The following is a 13,363-nucleotide window of genomic DNA, read 5'->3' as shown; positions in this document are numbered from 1 at the left end:
AATTTCTACTTTCAGAAGAAAGTAGGGAAAACCACTAGACCATTCAGGTATGACCTAAATCAAATCCCTTACTATTATACAGTGGAAGTGGTAAATAGTTTCAAGGGATTAGATCTGATAGACAGAGTGCCTGAAGAACTGTGGATGGAGGTTCATGACATTGTACAGAAGGCAGTGATCAAGACCATCCCCAAGAAAAAGAAATGCAAAAAGGCAAAATGGTTGTCTGAGGAGGCCTTACAAATAGCTGTGAAAAGAAGAGAAGCGAAAAGCAAAGGAGAAAAGGAAAGATATAAGCATCTGAATGCAGAGTTCCAAAGAATAGCAAGAAGAGATAAGAAAGCCTTCCTCAGCGATCAATGCAAAGAAATGGAGGAAAACAACAGAATGGGAAAGACTAGAGATCTATTCAAGAAAATTAGATATCCCAAGGGAACATTTCATGCAAAGATGGGCTCGATAAAGGACAGAAATGGTATGGACCTAACAGAAGCAGAAGATATTGAGAAGAAGGGGCAAGAATACACAGAAGAACTGTACAAAAAAGATCTTCATGACCCAGATAATCATGATGGTGTGACCACTCACCTAGAGCAAGACATCCTGGAATGCAAAGTCAAGCGGGCGTTATGAAGCATCACTATGAACAAAGCTAGTGGAAGTGATGGAATGTGGAAGTGCTGCACTCAATATGCCAGCAAATTTGGAAAACTCAGCAGTGGCCACAGGACTGGAAAAGTTCAGTTTTCATTCCAATCCCAAAGAAAGGCAATGCCAAAGAATGCTCAAACTACTGCATAATTGTACTCATCTCACAAGCTAGTGAGATGAGAAGGCAATGGCACCCCACTCCAGTACTCTTGCCTGGAAAATCCCATGGATGGAGGAGCCTGGAAGGCTGCAGTCCATGGGATCGCTAAGAGTCGGACTAGACTGAGCGACTTCCCTTTCACTTTTCACTTTCATTCATTGGAGAAGGAAATGGCAACCCACTCCAGTGTTCTTGCCTGGAGAATCCCCGGGATGGGGGAGCCTGGTGGGCTGCCCTCTATGGGGCTGCACAGAGTCGGACACGACTGAAGCGACTTGGCAACACAAGCTAGTAAAGTAATGCTCAAAATTCTCCAAGCCAGCCAAAAATTTACATTGGAGGGCTGGAATAGCTGATGGCTGTGACATCCTTGTTTATTGATATGACAGGAAATACTCCATTTCACAGGACTTATTTTGGGTGGTGTGGGGAGGGGCTTTGTGTCAGGTCACAGGAGTGAAGGGCAGGCATCTCATTCTGGGCTGTCCTCTACCCACACACTTGCTAGGGCATCATCTTTCTAACTTGGTGGTGTCATTTGTTCAACTAGATCACTCCTGGGGCTTCTGATTCTACCCCATCCTTTCTGGGTTTGACTCTTAGCTGCTTTCACAGGCCCTCCCAGGCACATGGGCATGACGTTTGCTCCTCAGTTACTCTGAGGCCACAGGAAACTCAGAAAGCTGACCGAGACCTCCTACCTTTTACTCACCCAGCGAGTCTTCTCTACTGCTCCTGAGCTGCAGGCGTGGGCAGTCAGTGGTCTTACTAGATCTTTGGGGTCTCCTAACATGAGGCAGGACCCTGGGGTTCTCTTGGGATACCAAGCCTGGATTTTTTTGGGCTGGGATGGGGGACAGAGCCTTTGCAGAGGGTCAGAGGTTTCTCATTCTTGACTCTTCTTCCCCTTTCCCCAGCTGGGGAAAACTTTATTCAGCACTCTTGTTGAAGCTGAAGCTCCAATACTTTGGCCACCTGATGTGAAAAGCTGACTCATTTGAAAAGATCCTGATACTGGGAAAGATTGAGGGCAGGAGGAGAAGAGGACGACAGAGGATGAGACGGTTGGATGGCATCACCAACTCAACGGACATGCATTTGGGTGGACTCCAGGAGTTGGTGATGGACAAGAAGGCCTGGCATGCTGCGGTTCATGGGGTCGCAAAGAGTCGGACACCACTGAGTGACTGAACTGAACTGAACTCTCAGAAAAACTGATTCTGACGATCACATTTTATTCCAAATCTTTTGTTTATGCCCCGAGTCGTGGGCTTTTGGAAGTCAAAGCCTTTTCTCTCAGACTATTGCTCTCATTTTCTTCTGTGTCAGCGCTTCCCTGAGGAAACGAAAACAGAATTCTCCTCTGCCTGAGTGGCAGGAAGTATGGCCACTCAGTACTGGAAATGCTGGCTAGCTTTAGTTAATGTTTCAAATGATCATCTATATTCACGGTCAGGAACTGGAAGAGCCGTGCCCAGATCTCCAGGGACATTGCTCTGTGCCTCTGGCCTGCTCCTACCCCCATCTTGTCTCTCCCGCAAGAACCTCTCAGAGAGAGCTGGACAGACCTGGCGCCTCTTGAGGGCAAGGGCAGGCCTTTCTTCCTCTCTCAGTTTCGTAGGACGCTTCCTTCAAAAGATTCACAACGGGCTCACCCGCAGGAAGGGCACTTACTCATGGGCTGCTGATAGACAAGGGCGAAGACTTAACCTCTTAGGTGGATGGGATGATTTAGGTAACCTGATGCTGGAGAGGTTGTGGAGACAGGGAACCTCCTACCCTGCTGGCGGGAATGTGAATTGCTGCAGCCACTATGGAAAATAGTACAGAGGCTCCTCAGCAAACTAAAATTAGAATGCCATGTGATCCAGAAATCCCACTCCTGGGCATATATCCAGACAAAACTCTGATTTTAAAAAGATACATGCACCCCTCTGTTCAGTGGGTCTAAGGGGAGTACCCAAGCACTACTCAGAATAGCCAAGACGCGGAAACAGCCTAAATGCTAATCGACAGATGAGTGGATAGAGAAGATATAGCACGTATATACAGTGAAACGCTACTCAGCCATAAAAAAGAATGAAATGAGGCCATTTGCAGCAACATGGATGCAACTAGAGATTATCTTTCTAAGTGAAGTAAGTCAGAAAGAGACAGACAAATACCTTATGATACCACTATCTAAAATAGGATACCAATGAACTTATCCAGGAAACTTTTCCTTAAACAGGAAACAGAAAGAGACTCATGGGCATAGAGGATAGGTTTGTGGTTGCCAAGTGGGAAGCTGGAGTTAGCAGATGTAAGCTATTATATAGTGTGGGTAAGCAATAGCATCCTACTGTATAGCATGGGGAACATTATTCAATGTCCTATGATAAACTGTAACGAAAAGAGTGTGAGAAAAGAACATGTATAACTGAAGCACTTTGCTGCAAAGCAGAAATTAACACAGCACTGTGAAGCAACTGTACTTCAATTAAAATAGTTTAACAAATTTAGTCAAAAACTTTTAGTGACGACCTGGTCAGTCTAACATTGAGAGACACCATGCATTCCTCTCGGAGCCCAGTGAACTCTGGGGAAGACTTTCAGGGCGGAGACAGGATTGAAATGTTCTGTGGAAAAAGACTCAGTCTTCAAGCGTTTGAAAGCCGCGAAGGGGTTTAGTGGGTCAAAGGGGAGTACCCAAGACAAGGTGGACCAGTTCTTTAACTAGGGGAGAAATGAGCCAATTTGGCAGCCGTGGGATACTCCACCGGCCTTCAAATCCACTGTGGTGAAGAAAACAAGGCCTTAGGAAATTTTTAATTTTAAGTTTTTAATTGTAGCAAAATATACATAACAAAATTTATCATTTTAAGGATCTGTGAAAGAGTATACATACACATACATACATATGTGTGTAACTGGATCGCTTTGCTGTACACCTGAAATGAACACAATACTAAATCAACTCTACTTCATTTAAAAAATAAATACAAAATATTTAACATTTTGACCATTTTAAGTGCTTGTTCAACAGTGGTAAGTATATCCATATTGCTATGTAAGCCTCATCACCAACCAGCTCCAGAACGTTTTCATAATCTCGTATTAGAACTCTGCACCCATTAAAAGTAACTGTCCATCTGTCCTCCCCCGACCCTTAGTAGCTTCCAGATTCTGCCTCTATGAACTTGACCATTGTAGGTAACTCCTATAAATGGAATTATATGATATTTGTCCTTTTGGGCCTGACTCATTGCACTTACTATTTTCAAGATTTATCTATATTGTAGCCTCTGTTAGAACGTCCTTCCTTTTTTAAGGTTGGATAATATTCCACTGCGTGTATATAGCCTATTTTGCTTATTCATTCATTTGTTGATGGATACTTGGGTTGTTTCTACTTTCAGCTACTGTGAATAATGCTAAGGCTCTCGGTGTACAAAAATCTGTTCAGTCCGCGGGTGGCGCTCCGCGCGGGGGCGTAGCGGGAGGCGGGCCTGGGGCGGGTAAAAAAAAAAAAAAAAGAAAAAAAAACTCTGTTCATGCTTTCAGTTCTTTTGAGTGTGTACCCAGAAGTCGAAGTGTTGGAATTATACTACCTACATATGGTAGGTAATGCTATGTTTAAATTTTTAACAATCCGCTGTACTGTTTTTTGAGGGCGAGGGCTTCCCAGGTGGCGCTAGTGGTAAAGAACCGGCCTGCCAATGAAGGAGACATAAGAGACTTGGGTTCAATCCCCGGGACGGGAAGATCCCCTGGAGGAGGGTGTGGCGACCCAGTTCAGTATTCTTGCCTGCAGAATCCCATGTGCAGATGAGCCTCATGGGCTACAGTCCTAGGGTTGCAGAGTTGGACCTGACTGAAGAGACTTAGCAGCGGCATACTATTTTCCACAGTGGCTGCACCATCCCCACCAGCACTGCACAAGGGTTCGTTTCCCCGCATCTTTATCAACGCTTGTTATTTTCTTTGTGTGTGGGTGTGTGTTTTTTAAAATAATAGTCGTCCTAATGAGTGTGAAGTATCACCTCATTTTGGTTTTGATATGCAGTTTCCTAATGATTGGTGACACTGAGCATCTATTCATGTGTTTATTGGCCATTTGTGTATCTTCTTTGCAGAAATGGCTGTTCAAGTCCTTTGCTCATTTTTAAAATTGAGTTTTGTTGTTGTTGAGTGAGCCTTAGGAAAATTTTATTCCCATCCCACTCTCTTCTCCTTAATGAAGTGTGGCCATATGTTGATATGTTTGCCAGGAGGAGAGGAGTAGCTTAAGGGGGCTGGGCAACTCCAGGAAGAGGGACCAGCAGTGTGCTCATTGCACAGGAATTCGTCCAACCTCCATCATACGAGGCCTTTCCCACCCAGCCCCACCTGCCGGTCCAGCCCGATTTTCTGTCTCTGACAAGCCCAGTGCTCCAGTGCGTTTATTTCCTTGCTGTTCCACAACTTCCCGAAGAGCTTTCACATCTCAAACCTTTGCAGAGGGCTTACCTTTTCTGTGAAGGCTTTCCTGGTCCACCTCACTCGTTCTCACAGCACTTCACCTGTTCATTCATTCATTCCAGAAATATTCACTGAGCACACACTTGTTGCCAGGTACAAAGCTCTGTGCCAGATATTCTGGACTCAACGGTGAATCAAGCAGTTGCTGCTTTTAAAGAACTTGCCGAATGGGGGAAATGAGTAAGTTATCTGTCAGTTACAATGTATTGTGAAGAACTGCCAAGATGTAAGTAACAAGGGTGAAGAAGATGATCTTCCTGAGCTAAGAGCTGGAGTCAGTATTTGTGTGCTGTTGTGAACATTCTTATCTTTGGCACATTACTTTCGAGCTTGTATTTTATTATTTTTATATCCCTTACCAGAATTGTTTATAAACAACCATTGGCTTCTGTAATGTGCACCCTTTTCTCACCAAGAGCAGTATTCCAGTTGGGGAGTGGTTTCCCTTATACTCGGAGAAGGCAATGGCACCCCACACCAGTACTCTTGCCTGGAAAATCCCATGGACGGAGGAGCCTGGTGGGCTCAGTCCATGGGGTCACTGAGGGTTGGACACGACTGAGTGACTTCACTTTCACTTTTCACTTCCATGCATTGGAGAAGGAAATGGCAACCCATTCTAGTGTTTTTGCCTGGAGAATCCCAGGGATGGGGGAGCCTGGTGGGCTGCTGTCTATGGGGTCTCACAGAGTCAGACACGACTAAAGTGACTTAGCTTTCCCTTATACTAGGCTTCCCTGGTGGCTCAGATGGTACAGACTCTACCTGCAGTGCAGGAGACCTGGGTTCCATCCCTGGGTTGGGAAGATCTCCTGGAGAAGGGAAGGGCCAACCACTCCAGTATTCTTGCCTGGAGAATCCCATGGACAGAGGAGCTACTGGCGGGCTACTGTGCAACTAATAGACTTTTCCCTTACTCTGGGTTATTTGATGACTCTCTGAAGGCTGCAGTTCAGACTGTCTATATTCAGGCAGAATGTAGGATCATCTAGGGGCTTGTGGGCCTAGCCCTGCCCTGACCGTGCTTCCTGGGTATGTAAGTATGTGCAGATGGCCATGAAAAGTTATGGAAATCCACTGTTGATCCTGGGCTCACGCACTGAGTATGGTGCAAAGCAAGAGCTCAGTAAATATTTCCGGTTTTATTGATTTCATGAATCGTGGAGGGTTATTTATCTCCTTTACCATTGTTGAGTCCACAGTCCAGGGTAGGCGGAAGTAGAGTCCTTATATAGGTGAATCAGTGTATTAAATTTGATCCAGAAGGAGCATATGGCCAAGCATTTGTCTTTTGCTTTTTTGGTGAGAAACAGGAAGAAACAGTTTGCTTACTTGGGTTTTTGGCAGTTCTAGAGGCAGATGATGCTAGTGGTAAAGAACCTGCCTGCCAATGCAAGGAGAATATAAGAGTCGCGGGTTCGATCCCTCGGTTGGGAAGACCCCCTGGAGGAGGGCATGGCAACCCACTGCAATATTCTTGCCTGGAGAACTCCATGGACAGGGGAGCCTGGTGGGCTACAGTTCATGGGGTCGCAAAGCGTCGGACATGACTGAAAAGTCTGAGCATGAGAGGAAGGTAAAATGGGCCCCACTGAAAAGTTAAAGGAGAGTAAAGCAGAAGGAGGAAACCTGAGGGAGATGTGCCTATGGGGCCAGATTGTTACAGGGGGAGATTCACACTTGAATGCAGGGTTTAACTAGGGAGCAGGGAAGGGACCCTTCTGGGGATTACTGGGGAGGAGGAATCAGCATAATATGCGTTTCAAGAAGTAGGGAATGGAGAAAAAGAAAAAGCATTAGAGATGTTGGTTTTAGGATTTAGAAGGGAGGATTTAATTTGGAAGATCAGCGATTTACTGTTAGATATAGTGACAATTAAACACTGAATTCAGGCAGTCTGAATCGCAACCTTCAGATGGCCCTCAAACATCCCGGTGTGAGGGAAACCACTTCCTAATTGGAATATTTGGTGAGGCAAGGGTGTACATTATGGAAGTCATGATTGTGTATAAGTGTTTAGGGCAAAATTCTCCTTGTAGCTCAAATCTGTTACTTAAAGGATTATTTATTTGCAAGTTTGAAATAACTCCATCCCTCTCTCTGTAAGGATTCTGCTGCCTTGCCCTCATCAGTTCCGCCAGGCAGGATGAGAGGCCTGAAATCAAAGAGCATAGGAAGCCATCAGCCCCCTGAGCAAATGATAAATCATCCTAAATGCATGGTGAACAGGGATTTGCGCTATCTCTTCAAACACAAGCCAAATGTCTGTTGGGTCTGTCCTTCCTGGAACCTGAGCCAGGGCACTTGCTGGATCCTCAGGAGGCGGAGCCCTGTGTTTAATGTGCTGACGGGAGTGAGGAAGAATGGAACACCCCCCACCTCCCCAACCCCGCCCCAGTTCCGGAAGAGAGCATGCGTCATGGATGGTGTGATCGCGGGTGCCCTTCCTCGGGGCAGTGAGCCCGTTTATGGGAGTGATGGCGGTCAGCACAGCCTGGCCGCTGTGCCTTCCCGTGTGATATTAAATTTCAACACCTCCATCGCCCACCCTCCACTGCTTATAGCTGTTGCAGATCTGTTGTTCATGTGAAATCCCCTTGGCTGTGTCCCAGGGGAGAGAAAGACCTGGGTGAAATCGTGCATATACCTCTTAAAAACCACGTGGTTTGGGGCCACGTACTCAGCTCTCTGCTTTGGTTTTTTAATTTGTAGAAGTGAGAGAATAATATGCCCCTTAGAGTATCACTGCGAGGAACAATTGACACAAGTTTTATAAAATGCCTGATACCAGGTGCCGGGGTCAATGACTGGGACATAGTAAGTGATTTACAGAGCAGGAGCTGCAATACTCACTATTCAGTTCAGTTCACTTCAGTGGCTCAGTCTTGTCTGACTCTTTTTGACCCCATGAATTGCAGCACGTCAGGCCTCCCTGTCCATCACCAACTCCCGGAGTTCACTCAAACTCATGTCCATCGAGTCAGTGATGCCATCCAGCCATCTCATCCTCTGTCATCCCCTTCTCCTCCTGCCCCCAGTCCCTCCCAGTATCAGGATCTTTTCCAATGAGTCAGCTCTTCGCTTCAGCCTCAGCATCAGTCCTTCCAATGAACACCCAGGACTGATCTCCTTTAGGATGGACTGGTTGGATCTCCTTGCAGTCCAAGGGACTCTCAAGAGTCTTCTCCAACACCACAGTTCAAAAGCATCAATTCTTCAGTGCTCAGCTTTCTTCACAGTCCAACTCTCATATCCATACATGACCACTGGAAAAACATAGCCTTGACTAGATGGACCTTTGTTGGCAAAGTAATGTTTCTGCTTTTCAATATGCTATCTAGGTTGGTCATAACTTTCCTTCCAAGGAGTAAGCGTCTTTTAATTTCATGGATGCACTATTACTAATGCAAAAATGTAAAATGATTTCTTTGTAATGTGTGTGTGTATTCAGTCCTCGAGTTGTGTCTGACTCTTTGTGACCCCATGGACTATAGCCCTGCAGGCTCCTCTGTCCGTGGCGTTGTCCAGGCAAGAATACTGGAGTGGGTTGCCATTTTCGTCTCTAAGGGATCTTCCCGGTCAAATCTGTGTCTCCTACTTTGGCAGATTCTTTACACTGAGCCACTAGGGAAGCTTCTTAATACCTGAACTTAATTTCTTTTTCTTTTTTTAGCCTCCATTCATATTGTCAGATAGTGGAAATTTATGTCAATCACTTCGGAGCCTTAGCTTTCTTGCCTCTCTGGGGAGGTGATCTGGTTACAGGTGGCTGTCTCTCTTTAAAAAAAAAAAATTATTTTTAATTGGAGAATAATTGCTTTACAGTGCTGTGTTGGTTTCCACTGTACCACGACGTGAATCGGCTGTACGTGTGCTTATATCTCCCTCCCAAGTCTCCTTGGTTGCTGTCTCTTGCCTCCTTCCGTTCTCCCATTTTCCAGTCCACAGCCCTCTGGGCTTTTGTCAGCAAAGGTAGAGGCTTTTCTTTCTCCTCTCACAAGCAAGGTCTCTCCAGATCTACCTTTTACTTGGTGCGTCTGTGCTCTTCTCAGCCCATATCACATTGGAGCAAGGACACGCTCTCTCAAGTCTGGCTGCCTACCAGCCCCACAGCGCCTCACCCCATGGAGCCGCCCCAGAAAGGTCTTCAGGTGGAAGCTCCATGAGGTCTTGATCGTATCCTTTGCACCAGCACTGGCCTGGAGATGAGCTGGGAACACAGCCCAGTGTCTGATGATCTTCACCTCCCCTTTGCACACATTTTCTGTAGGAGTCCAGTAGGACAATAGCTCTCCCCTGGAGCTTTCCCAGTGGCTCAGCTGTAAAGAATCTGCCTACAATGCAGGAAATATGGACTTGACCCCTGAGTCTGGAAGATTCCCCTGGAGAAAGAAATGTTAACCCACTCCAGTATTCTTGCCTGGGAAATCCCATGGACAGAGGAGCCTGATGGGCTACAGTCCATGGGGTCACAAAAGACTTGGACATAACTGCGCGGCTGAACAAGAGCAAACAACAGAAGTTTTAGGAATGCAGATGTTTTTCTGCCTTAAACTCAGCTGTGAGTTTCATGTCTGAAACTCCCAAAATCAAGAATTTTGACTTTTTCTTTTTCTCAGCATTTTCTGCTGTGCCATCTCTTTCCCGAGGCACTGAGTGTTAAATGTCCAAAGCCTGCCTGGGGAGAGAGAGGGGGTAGAAGGTTTTGCAGAGCATGAGAGCCTTGGTTACAATCTCAAAATATTTTTCTACTGCATTGCTGTTATTATATCCGTCCTCCATACAGTTTCAACCCCATGGGGCTGAGTTGAAGATTGATTTGCTTCAATGTTGGAGCATTTGAGAATGATTCTGTTTTGACCTGTTGTTGGCAAAGTCAAAAAAAAAAAAAAATTAAAGAAGTGGAGAGGGAAGCCAAGAAGAAAATCAGATACAACTCCTGGTCTATAAAGTGTTGGTTTAGTGTGGCGCTAAATGCAACTCTGGCCGCGTTTGGCTTTTCAGTCTCCCAAAGGCTATGCCACTTTTCTTGATCTGTTTTCCTGTTTCCTTGTCCGTAGTCCATCACCGTATGCGTGGCTGCCTAGGCAGCAGCATTTGGACCAGCTCTCAGCAGCGCGGCACTAGAGAATGTTTTGAGCTCCGTGTGTGGAGTGTTTTGTGCAATTTGCCGTGGTCTTGGTCTTCTCATTGTTGGTGGATACCCTTCTGCAGACTCAGCAAAGCCATCAGACCCATTTGTGTATCTTCTTGGGTATAGGATCTGAGAGGAAGGAGTTATCTATATTTCCAAGATGTCATCATCATTGCCATCTTCAGGTGGCCACACAGATGCTTGTGGCATCTCCCTGCGTCCCTTGCTTATAAGTGTCTGACCAATGTTCTTTTGAACTGTGCTATGTTGTCAGCGGGGCACTTGGGACCCAAAAGAGTGACTTTTACCTACACAGCAACCACAGGAAAAATGCCGGAAACAACATTCAAATGATTGCATGGGTTTCACCAGCTGTGCTACGTAGAACTGAACTATGGAAGCAGGGCAAAGGGTTCACCCTCAACCCCAGTTACTGTCTGACTCTGTGACCCCAGGGACTCTAGCCCGCCAGGCTCCTCTGTCCATGGAATTCTCCAGGCAAGAATACTGGAGTGGGTTGCCATGCCCTTCTAAAGGGATCTTCCCAACCCAGGGATCGAACCCAGGTCTCCCACATTGCAGGCGGACTTTTTTACCCTCTGAGCCACCAGGGAAGCTCAGTTAGAGTCATAGCAGCTGTTTATGGAACAGCTCTTTTGTGCCTGGTACCATGCTAGACTCTTTACATAGGTTATTCAACTTAATTTTCCCAACGAACCTAGAAGGCTTTATAATTAGGAAGGCGCTAATTATAATTAGAAGGCACCTTATAATTAGGAGAATGAGCTTAGAGAGATTAAATGACCTGTCCCTGGCCACACAGAGAGTGAGTGGAGCCAGAATTTGAACCCAGATCCCTCTGATCTTGGAGGTCTCGCCTGTAGGCTGGGATGGCACCCAGCGGGCAGGCTTGCTGAGCATCTTATTGACATCACGGAATCCCTAGCATTGATCCTTGCCTAACATAACAGTAGGGGCACGATCTCACTTAAAGGGAAATGATTGAGCGCTCATATTAGAAACGAATGCTCTGTGTCTTGGAGCGTTTCCTTTCACCAGGGAAGTGAAGTTATGTAGGAGGCGTAGCTCCTTCCCTTTCTGCGTTCCAGGAGCATCAGTTCTCTCCAGCCCCCGCATGAATCTCCATGCCGCCCTCACTTTCTGGCTTGGCTCACCCTCATCTTATGTCAGGAGGCTGAGATGGTCTCCAAACTCGTTTTATTTTCCTCTACTCCAGCCTCACACAGTGGCCGACTAATCTGCTCACGACCCTACAGACGTCTCCCACGTGCCTAGAACGACAGTCAGCTCCCAGGGGTGGTCTTTGAAGCCCCTCGTGACCTGGGGCCTCCTGCCTCTAAAGCCTCATGTTTTCACTCCTTCTCGGCTCCTGGCACCGTCCTTTGCCACCTGTGGGTCTTGGCACGTGCTGGTACATCTCGTAGAATTCCGCTCTCCTCTGCCATTGGCCGGGCCAGCTTCCGCTCCTCTTCTGCACCTCTGCGCGGGCGTCAGTCCCGCTGGGCCGCCTTCCCTGCCCCCTAACCTGGTAGAAGCCCCTTCTGTGCTCCCACAGTGCCTCGCACGTCCTGTATCAGAGGGATCACCACCCCAGGTCATACGCACTGTGTCTCCCTCTTTCTCCACCAGATGGGAAGCTCCATGCTACTCTGTCCAGCTCCAAACCTGGCGTCTTATCAGCACTTAATGGATATTTAGTGAGTAATCAGAGAGTTGTATTTATCCTGTTTCTTGTAGCCAGTTTTGGGTCAGAATAACTTCCTGAAACCTTGGGCTTGGGATGTCGTCATAGTTGGGGGCAACAGTTTCAAGGCCACGAATTAGAAATGGCCTCAGAAGTCCTTGATACAATCCTTCAGGAACTGTGGGGAGGCCTTTGTTTGATGATGGGAAATCTAAACATCTTCAAATTTAAACAAGCTCAGAGTCAAAACATCATTTAAAAAGCACAGATCCAAGGACTCTTCCAAGTTTCTGTTTCATTCAATTGGGTTGTCACTAACATTAGACACAGGAGAGCCACACTTTAACCTGATGCAATACGAACATGCCTGCAATGCTAAGTCGCTTCATTCAAGTCCGACTCTATGTGACCCCATGGACTGCAGCCCGCCAGGCTTCTCTGTCCATGGGATTTCCCAGGTGAGAGTACTGGAGTAGGGTGCCATGCCCTCCTCCCCATTTACATAATAGTCCTATTTATTCCACAAAATATTAAAGGATAGAACTGCATCTCATTGTCACTTTCTCACTTCTTGCTCCTCCCACGCAGGTCTTAAGCCCCTGAAAATGTCTGCTCTGGTTTTTCCTTTTCAGAAGGATTGTCAGAACTCTCTCTCCTAGGGTGAAGGGACCAAATGGGACTTTTGACTCCATCTGAGAGCTCAGAGTTCTAGCATCTTGGCTCTTGTCCTTAGTCTTGTATAATTCCATGCCGAATTCTCAGACAGACTCATGCTGTCCATGCTTATTTCTCCTGCCCACGCCTGGCTCCTGCCCTAGGTGTTACATTTAGCAGCCCAGAGTTCCCAGGCTTTGATATCTGTGTGCATCTGTGGGCTCCCAGAGTGCAGGGAGAGGCTGGGTTCTGGGGCTGCTGTTTGTTGTAAAGGAAAGGCCGGATTTATAGCCATCCTCACAGACCCTGCCCAGGGCTGACAGAACCCTCCCTTCCTTCCCCTCTCTGGCCTTCTGAGCCTTGGGAACCTGGTGGAATGGGTTAGGGTGAGTGAACACACTCCTCTGCGTTTAGGAGGGTTTCTTTGGTGTCATCTGCCACCTTCACAGAGGTCAAGGGGATAAACTGATTTGTCAATGAAATGGTTAACAACTCATGAGTAAGAACTTTAAAAAAACCCCCCAAAGGAGGTGGGTACAACTTTTCTGTGGCTTCGTCT

Source organism: Bos indicus, chromosome 12, assembly GCF_029378745.1.
Source record: "Bos indicus isolate NIAB-ARS_2022 breed Sahiwal x Tharparkar chromosome 12, NIAB-ARS_B.indTharparkar_mat_pri_1.0, whole genome shotgun sequence".
In the NCBI taxonomy this organism is placed as follows: domain Eukaryota; kingdom Metazoa; phylum Chordata; class Mammalia; order Artiodactyla; family Bovidae; genus Bos; species Bos indicus.
This window is presented reverse-complemented; position numbering follows the sequence as displayed.